This window comes from Oryzias melastigma, linkage group LG5 (genome assembly GCF_002922805.2).
Source record: "Oryzias melastigma strain HK-1 linkage group LG5, ASM292280v2, whole genome shotgun sequence".
Lineage (NCBI taxonomy): Eukaryota > Metazoa > Chordata > Actinopteri > Beloniformes > Adrianichthyidae > Oryzias > Oryzias melastigma.
In genome coordinates, this window is record NC_050516.1 from 22,437,233 (window position 1) to 22,447,283 (window position 10,051).

Genomic DNA, 10,051 nt, shown 5'->3' on the forward strand with positions numbered 1-10,051 from the left:
CACACACTAGCACTCGTTGTACTTTTGTTCAAATGTTACACTGAAGTTAGAAAGTGAACCGTCTCTGCCAACATTGATGACTCAGTGGGATGCAAACACGCTCGACCTGGATAGGTCAAACAGCAGGGAAAACATGGAGTGGGCGGAGCCTGTTTGCCAGTCTTCCCGTAAGTCATTTTTTATAAGTGAGAAAGGAAGCAGCCTGTTAGTCAGCCTGATATTGAATTAAGCAGCAGCTTTGAAGCGGCTCCAATTCAAACATCCCCCACGTTACCTCCAGCCAATCACGACATTCTTCACCACCCACAGGATTCCTCTCAGCCAATCAAAGCGGAGTGTTGAGGACACAGAAGGGATTTCATTCATTCCTGAGCTCTGAGCATGAAATGGGTGGTTTCTTCCTGCTTCACACTCATCTGTGTATGTTTCCTTTAATGTGTGTGTGTGTGTGGGGGGGGGGGGGCTATCGGAATGTGGGATATGAGCAACTTCCTGGTTTCAGTCTAACATCCTGATTAGGTTCGATATGGTGAGAGTGTAGAAGTAAGGATGACAAAGAGAAACACAAGAAATCCAGCAGCCGGATGTGGAACATTCCATTCTTATGCGACAGCTGGAACTCAAAACAGATCTATCAGCTGGTGAAACGGTTCAGTCAGAAAGTCAAACAATATTCCGATCTAAAGATGCAGGATGGCGAAGTTATCTAAACTAGCCTCTTTTGATATGGATAAGGATATTTTTAGTAAAGAAAAGATCCTTCCGTTTTTTCCCACCCTGCAGGAATCAAAGCTTCTTCCTCCAACATGGATTTGCCTTTCTAATGAGGGAACGGAGCTAAAGTGGAATCATTTTAACAAACCTGTACTTAGCTCAGGGATCTATGGAGCTGGACTGGTGCCAAAATTATTTGAAAAAAATATTGGTGCTTGGCAAAAGATAAAAATAAAAAAAACATTTCAATGTGGCCCCATATGGTTTATCTTTGAGCTGAATTGATGGGCCTCGGGTGGGTTTGTCTGTGGGTTCCATGGTGCCCCCCATCTGTATTTGTGCACATTGGCTTAGGTGGGGACTGCGGTCTGGGTCTCTACGCTAACCAGCCACCCGGTGGAAAGCGTAGCGAGCTAACAAGTTGCCTGGCGGACAGCGTAGCGACTTAGCGAACTTCGCTGCCCAGTGAGCCAGACTACTGAGTGTCCACTCAGGCCAGTATATATATGTACAAGCTTTATATACTTTAAAGTGCATGCATTACTTCTACAGCTGGGTTAATGATCAGCTTATGTATATACATATACATAAGCTGATCATTAACCCAGCTGTAGAAAGCAGTAGAAAAAAGGGAAACATGCAATGAAAGGACTGTTTATATAAAAGACAGGCACTTACATGTTGGTGTCTAGGTAATCGCTCTTGGTTTTACTATAAACATTTCACAACTTTTCACGTGAGGAATGTCTTTGATTTGCTCTCTGAAACACTGTGAAATGCAGCTGCGGACATGTTCTAACACACATGGGAGGTGAAAACATCTAAAAAGGGAAAACTTTTGAAACTATTAGGTGAAAGGTTCTGCATGAAACAAAGAGGTTGCTCTCTGCTTGCTCAATACCAGTATTGCATCAAAGATCTCTTCTGTCACATGTTAGTGCCTCATTTAGAGTGTAAATCTGATAATAATAATAAAATGACTAATATTACCAATGTGGTCTTAAATTTACAATGGCACTTCAAGTTCACAACACTTTAGGGTCACAACACAACACTTTGAATGTTGTGACCCTAAAGTGTTGAGTTGTGACCCTTTAGGGCCTCCATATAAATGACTACATATTTGTGTCATAATAAACAATAATTCAATAATATTAATTTTGTATTGTATCATCTTTGATCTTAATCAATAAGGAAACCCTCTGCATCCTTGATGTATGAAAAGTGATAAAAGGAATTATTATTAATCAACTGGAATGTTTAATTAACAAGGCTGTCATATTAGTACGTGTTGATTTACTAAACATTCTGCACTTGGACTGGTAATTTATAAACAACTCGAAATAGAAGTTACAGTTTTTCCCTGTTGCTTTGGCTCATTTCTTGAAACAGAAATTACATTTATTAAAATAAAAGATCATTTGGCTGAACACAAATACACTTTTCCAAAACAGTTCAGATCTCTAGTAAAACCAAGTTTCTTCTCCAAAACTCTTCACACACGCTTCAGCAGCTCATTCTCTTCCCAAGTAAAGAGTCAGAGCCCTCGTAATAACATGGATCCTTCTCAGATGATTTGGCTCATTCTCATTCATTTAATTCTCTTGTCAAAACAACCTGGATTTTCCAGCAAAACACCATGGATCCCCTGCAGATGCTCATATCTCCTCCAAAACTCTTTACTCTTGGGTCAAAATGAAGTTTTTCACTCACTGGATGGTCAGAGTCCTCAAAAATATTGTCTCTTTCTCAGTGTGTGAGCTCTGCAGGTCAAACCGCTTAGACGTTTTGTCACAATAGAAGTCGAGGTAGCAAGCATAAAAGATTTCAAAGTATCTGTCAAAGTTGAACATCACACACACGTACACATTAAACATTGGAACTTTTTTATTTACAATTAAAAAAGGGCATATTCTTCTCTGCACGTCCAATGTAAAAACTAACCTAACTAAACTAAACTAACTTAATTGGAAATTCCACATTAACTACATAAGTAAGAAAATAAGTAAAAACATTTGTATTTTATATAAAGTAAAACATATTCTAGATAAAGATGTCTTACACATACTATGCAATTCCTTAATAGTCCCATAACTTCTTTGTTGCAATGTGGTGTGGGAAAATGCTTGCAAATGTTACACTAATAGATTAAACCTACTGCAAAAGACAGTTATGAGAATAATAAATCATACAGGACCAAGAGACCACACCCATGATCTCTTTGTTAAATCCAACAGCCTCAAATTTCCAGATCTTGTTCAGTTAAATACAGTTGTGACCATGTGGAAGATCAAAAACACATCAGTTCCAGATCATATTTGTGGGAAATTTTGATTACTGATTGTAACAACAGGGAAAGGGGACTTTTATTTACCTTTTGGATAGACTTCATTGAGTCAAAGAGGTTTTGTGTTTACTGGAATAAAACTGTGGAATTCCTTAATCATTGAAATAAAAAAATAAAAAAAATGTTGCTGTTAAAAAGACTGTATAAAAAAGTAGCATTTGAAAACTATAAGTTGTTTTAAAAACATGTAAATAATGAAGTAGATGTTTGGGACCTGGATGGCCAAAGTTGTGTCGTGTTTTGTGTAAGGAGCATGAAGATTAAGACCTGGTCCTCTTCATGCTCCTTTTGTGTATGACCCTTTGTTTACTGTGGATCATGGGGGCACATGAGAGAAATAAATACATAAATGAAATGAGAGAGAGAAGGTTTTTCTTCTGGTTATAAATTATACTTAATAAAACTGCCAAGATTGATACCCAAAATGTTGCGTACATGCGTGAGGTCTATGGGTGGAGCTTCCCTCTAACTGAGATGTTGTTCAACCTTTACAGAATCTATCCAGCAAAGAAGAAAAAGATACTGAGGCTGTGAGAGTCTGTTTTATGGTCTACTTCTCCCCTTGGTGGCGCAGAGTGGAACTGCAGATGCTGCAACACAAGTGCAACAAAGCCGACACATGGACGTCTGCATTTGTGCTGAGTCACGGTGATGTGGCCATGACTCAGCATGTAAGCCATCTGACTGACTTCTGCAGCTCTCATGAACCCGAGGCTGGCCTGCTGGCATGATGACCTCCATTCTGCAGCAGTGTTTGTGGTCATGATTGATTGATTGGCTGATTGGTTCATTTCAAGCATAGATTATGAAAAATACAGGACAAAACACACAATTATTTCAAACTCATTACAGAAATAGTTAAATGTATTGATTAAAAAAAACAAAACAAAAATAAAACACACTTATGTCTCATTTGGTTTATTAATTTTTTGTAATTATTCCCTAAAGTCAGTAGAGTTTGACTTATTGCTTGGAAAGGAGTGGGAAAGAGCCAACTCATAAAATCCCACCCCTACTTTATTACTTCAATGCACTGTTTTGCATAATTATGTCATCCGGTTTTGATCAGATCAATGCAAGTTGTTTTTTTTAAATTCCCAATAGTAAAGAGAAGTGCTTGATGATTATTGATTAATTATTATTGATAAAATGCATCAAAGCCCCCCCATGTCACCAGTTTGTCAATTATTTTATTTGTCTGTATTAAAAATATTTCTTTCACCTGCATTGAACCGTTTTAATGTAAAAATAAAATATAAAAGTAAAAATTCGAACCCATGACCTTCTGAATATGAGTCAGTAGCTAATACCACAGGTAATACCACAGCACCGTCTGGTGGCGGAATCCGGAATGCATGTCGAACTTAAATTTAAACCTGACATTCTGCAATGTGAAAACAGGAAGTCATTGTTCATGTAATAACCATTGATTTTCTTCAGAACACTTAATTACATTAATCCTGTCATAAACTTTTCAGTAATCATTACTGCATATTACATATCATGAAACTCATTGATTGCATTTAAAAAAAGCTTTGATTATTTCATCTCATTCAAGTTCAGACATTTGGAATTATTCAAACACCAGATGATATTTAACTCGTCTTATCTTCAGATTGTGAAATTCGAGTTTCTTTTATATATTTTCTTGAATTTATAAATGCTTGAACATTGTTCAATATTGTACAGCTCATTACTTAACTAACAAGTTAAGGAATGTTTTTATGTCTTAGTATTTGCAAAATTCTACTCCAAAGAGCAAAACACTGCCAGAGTTGCACAACATTACACAAAATATCTGCTTAACTCCTCTTGCAAAACATTAAACTCAATGATTTGTGAAACTCTTCACACATTTTGACACATTAAACACAGATGAGGATTTCGAGGTTACTTTCTTGTCATTACAAAGCACTGGATTGGACCACACTGATGAATGAAGTGGATCTCCACATCCACAAGGTGAGTGAGCACTCACGTGCTAATTTGAAAACGTAGCACTCAGGTGTGCTATGAAAGGCAGCAGGTGAATTCACCTGTATTGGGCTGCTCTGGTCCAGAACTGGTTACATGATCACTCTGGATTTGAAGTCTTAAACCTTCCCCCTCACTCTCCTTTCTTGGATCCAATCAAAGAGTTTTTTCCAGAGTGGCGGTAGAAGGTCTACGACCTGCAGCCCTATGACCGAGCAGACATGTGATCCAATCGAAGCAGCTTCTGTGAGGAGTGGATTCATCGCTCAGGGAGATTCTTCCAATGAAGACACAGCCTGTGATGAGGATGAAACCTTATGATCCAGCCAGACGGAGAGATGAGGAACAGTTACGGGATTTGTGTTGCTTTATTTGTTTCATGGATTTCATTGTCGGTTGATTGCTGTAACTGATTTTTTTTAAGGAATACTGTAGAAATATTCAGTCTGTAGCATCAATGTTGTTCCATGTTTGGTAAGATTAGGTCAGTTTGTGTAGATTCTCCCTTCATCTCAAACTAATCATGAAGAATGTTGTGGGTTTATCACTATTTTGTTTTGCCATTAAAATGTTTCATAACATAATAATGTCTGGCCAAAAATCTAGCACATGTTATTTCCCCAAAGTTAGTTTTATTATAATTGTGTTTTTCATTGATCACAGCAGTGAGAAACCGTCTGCAATAGTGTCTGATCATTGAGGACTCTTAGTTAACTGTTGGTTAAATGAAAACTAATAGCATTTTACAAATGTGTGTAGATGTTCAGACGGAAATGTGGATGTTTTGACTGGAGTGTGTCATTTGGCCAACAATCTAGGAATTCTACAAATCGAGTGTGGTGTTAGGATAACTGAGGTTATATTTTGAGAAATGGAACACGGTTTTCGTAACTGTGTGTAAACAATTGAAGAAAACTGTGATGCATTATTGACATTTTCTGTTACATGTACTCACTTTCCATTTACTAGTTAATGTATTTCATGTTTGTCTAGCATTAACTTAGTGTTCAGATCTGACACAAAACTGCACAGAAAGGACATGAGGTGAAGAAAACAGTTGAGTTTTTGTGATAAACAAACAATCGATCATTTGATTATGGATGTATACAAGTTTTTGGGAGGATTTTTACTGTTGGTGTTCCACTTATATTGGGAAAACACCAAATAGGGGAGACCGGGTTTGTCTCACAGGATTGGTTGTTACAATTCTCCCTTTTCCATTCATTGATCATACTCAACAAAAATCTTTAAGCCATAATTCCTACGTGAAATGAAAGCTTGAAGCTTTGTCTGTAAATGTGTTTCTCTTTTGCTTTTAAAAGTCATTGTAACAAGAAGTAATAAACCATCAAGACATTCTGATCCAAACCTACATATGGGTGTGTACATATCTATCTATATATATATATTTATATATATAGATAGATATATACTTCAGCTGTAACATCACTGTTGTTTTAGATCATTTAAGAAAAAATCCTGAAAATGTTCACTAAAGTTTTTCCATCCTCAAATTTCTGCACTACTTAACGTTCTAAGCATTACATATTGGTGCAAATCGGGAATAGATTGTGGGTATCCGAGTACTTGGATACTCGTTACAGCCCTTGTCTGAGGTGCTGTCCGCTGAGGTACTGTCCAGCTGGGGTACCAGATGAGAGTTCCCTCGGACTCTGTTCTGGTTGGCTGGTGTGGGGTTTCCTGGGGGGGGGGGCGTAACCTCAATCTCCTCCAGTGTTTTCTGAGGGGGATGGGGTGGTACTGCTGACTCACTTTCTGCTGGGGGCTTGGACTTCTTTTGTTTTATTCTTTATAATCCATGAATGACATCATCGTTTCCAGTAAAACTAACCTGAGATCAGGTAGCTGCTCACCTTGACAGGACCAGGATGTCTGCATGTGTGCAGGAATGACACATGTGGAACGTTTGTTTGAACTCCAATGAATTTTGGTTCCAGTGTGGTTCTGTCTGGAGTAATCTCGGGATGACACAGAGCCTCATAACAGGCGTCCAAAAGAACATGAACTCTATTATATGTTCTGAAGAAGAATCAAATCACAAAACAGGAAATTCTCAAACAAACTCTTACTTTTATTTCCCCGTATCAAATGAAACAATAAAAGTTCCATCTGGAGACACACCATTGATGATACATCAATTCAACAAGATAACACAACTTTCCCTGAGGACCAACAAACAACAGATCTTATCAAGATCAACACACATTTTTATGTCGACTTCATCACAAGTAAAGTCCAATAAAATAACAGATAAAGATGATTAAGAACTCATCTTAAAAAGATCTTTAAATCTATCATGTTTAATGGTAGAAAATACAGTCGATAGGAAATAAGTTCAAACTGATGCAGTTTTAGATTGAAAATAACTCATCTGTTAATCTGTGATTTGATTTTAAAACCCAGAAACCTCACAGAGTCATCAGTGTACCAGAAAACTCTGAGTCTGTGGTACAACCCACATGGTTTTCTTAATGGCTTCAGAAGGATCAAAGTTTCTTCTTCAAGGGAAGAAAATTGGCTTCATCTATTTCTAAAAACTCAAACCAAAATACCAAAGACTTTGATTTGAATATTATTGAACCAATATGGTTTTAGCACAACTTTAATCTCATAACGAGATAGTTTTTTTTTTCAAAAACGATGAAAACATGTATAAAACACACCGATCTGAATTCAGATGATCACAGAATGATCAGAAACTGACAACAGTTCATAAAAACATCTCCATTGATTAGAGATGCCATATCTGATCAACATGATCAAAGTGAAGGATGAAATAATGTTCATGGAGTCCAATCATGAACTTTCAGATGTTCCTTCACTTCTAACAGCCTTTATGCATCAACAGCAATTCAGCTTCTGTGGAAATGTGAAAATAAAAGAAGATTTCTGCATCTTTCCTCAGGAAATGTTTGCACCGCCGGAACATTCAGCACACAGACAAGAACTCCATCAATGTGACAGAATCCAGAAATGTTTGACCAACATGATCTTTGCAGCTTTTTCACCTCAAAAAACCAGATGTTATCTTCTTTGAATCCTTCTGTTCTTACAGAAGATCAAGTCCATATTCACCTCAGTCTTCTTTGACCAAAATCTTCTTCTCCGTTGATCCTTCAGGAGCCTGCGGGTGTCCTCCACAGCCTCCAGAGGGCGCCACTTCTGTCTTTGCTGATGCTGCTCTGGACTGTGGATCTCAGAGGAGAGACGTCAGCCTCTCAGCTCCTGGATCTACCTGCAGTAGCCCTTATCCACAGCTGCTGCTGCAGCAAGCGTGTCAGGCAGCGAGCGCTCTCTCCTGGAGTCTGCCTTCTCCATCTGGAGGTCCGGCTGCTGTTTTAGGATCTCTGGACCCAGAGGAGGTGTGAGCTTCTCATGCTGCTGCTGGTTCTCTGCTGAACTTCTCCACTGGAGGCTTTCTGAGCTGCAGAAACAAAAAGGCACAACATTAGAAACAGATTCTAGAGATTCTCCTGGAGCTCCAAGAACTTTCCAGAGTCTCACACTCACCTGCTTGCTGACAGCCAGACGCTGTGGAGATGCAGTCAGCGCTGCAGCCGCTGTAGGGGCCATGATTGGAGCTGGCAGCTCTCTGAGCAGAGGATCTGCTCTTCCCTCCTTTTATAGGCCCACATCTCCATATGAATGTGTGGGTCCTGGTCTGCCAGCACTTTCCCACACTGTCAGCCAATCACAGAGCAGGACCAGAGAAAACAGAAAATCTGTCCCAGCACACGCTTGGGGGTAGAAAGGTCAGAGACAACAAGGAGCAGCTGCTGGAGATTTGTGACAAAGAACGGAGCAGATCAGAGCATGCTCTCATCAGAGCCAAACACTCTGAAATGTGCAAAAGGAAGAGGTAAAAGCCACGCTGCTCTGATGGCCTTTTCCTAACTGCTCTGATTTAAAAAGGATTTTACGGAGAAAATACCCAACGTGTCCATAAAGGACGCCGGCCGCTCTCTGGTCTGAAACAGATTCATCCTCTGCAGGAACAGTCTGTCATCAGAGCCACTTGGCTTTTTTAAGGCCTGTCCTCCAGGTTTCTGGGAGACGTGGCCACAGATGCTGTGATGGTGTAAGTTTTCCTCCAGGACGCAGAGGCATAAACTCTACCAAAGCATTTTAGCAAATCAGGAACTCAGAGGACCAGGGTTTTTAGGCCATGGTCTTCTGCCGCTCTCCATCAGCCTCTTCTCTTCCGGCCAGAGGTCTGCAGCTATTGTCCTTCAGCAGCTCTGAGACTGAGCTCGCTCTGCTTTCCCACACTTTCTTCATTCACTGCTCTCATTGTGGGAACAATTGAAGTGTGCCTCATTATGCAGCTCATTGAGCAGCTTGTCCTGACTCCCTACAAGGACCTGTCACATGACTGCAGTCGCTCACTTCCATCTGTTAGAAAACTCCACTTTATGCTACTAACATCTCAACTTTGGCTTCTTCAGGACCCATCACAGAAACAACTATTAAGACTGGAGTCAAATAAAGCAGTTACTTCAAATGCTTCCTAAAAGGCATCATAAAGAACGAATTGAATCCAGTAAAAATCACGTTAGGGATAAAGTCCTAAACTAACTGAGATAGAAGATCTCAGTTCTGTCACTTCTCCTCTGGTTGACGTGGATCCATCAAATGATCTGATGAGATAAAGGAGATTTTGCTCCTGTTCACTGTAAAAAGAAGCATTCATCACAAGAGCTTTCTTCACTAAAGTATAACCTGGTGACAGTTTTTAATTCATTTAGTGCAGAACCTTCCAGTCAAAGATCTTTTGCTTGCCATCACAGTGTCTTCATGGTCACGGCTGACTGGATCAGGAGAGTCAAACTCAATCACACAGGGAGCCAAAATACAAAACACACCTTAGGTCGCGGGTCGGACAGAATAAACATTTATAGAACACAATATAACTACATTTTTAAAACTTTAAAACTGTATATTTTTAAGATAATTGTGAACTAGATATATAGCATTTTCAGTGAGCTAGAGCGAATG

General features: G+C 39.2%; 1 long non-coding RNA gene across 1 annotated transcript; it reads right to left on the reverse strand.

Annotated features, from left to right (window-relative positions):
• Positions 1–7,106: 7,106 nt before the first annotated feature.
• Positions 7,107–8,666, reverse strand: LOC112139987. The gene is made up of 2 exons (XR_002918091.1): positions 8,567–8,666; positions 7,107–8,480 (listed from the first exon to the last, which is right to left on the reverse strand). It is a non-coding gene; the product is annotated as an uncharacterized LOC112139987 (long non-coding RNA).
• Between the last annotated feature and the right edge of the window lie 1,385 nt (positions 8,667–10,051).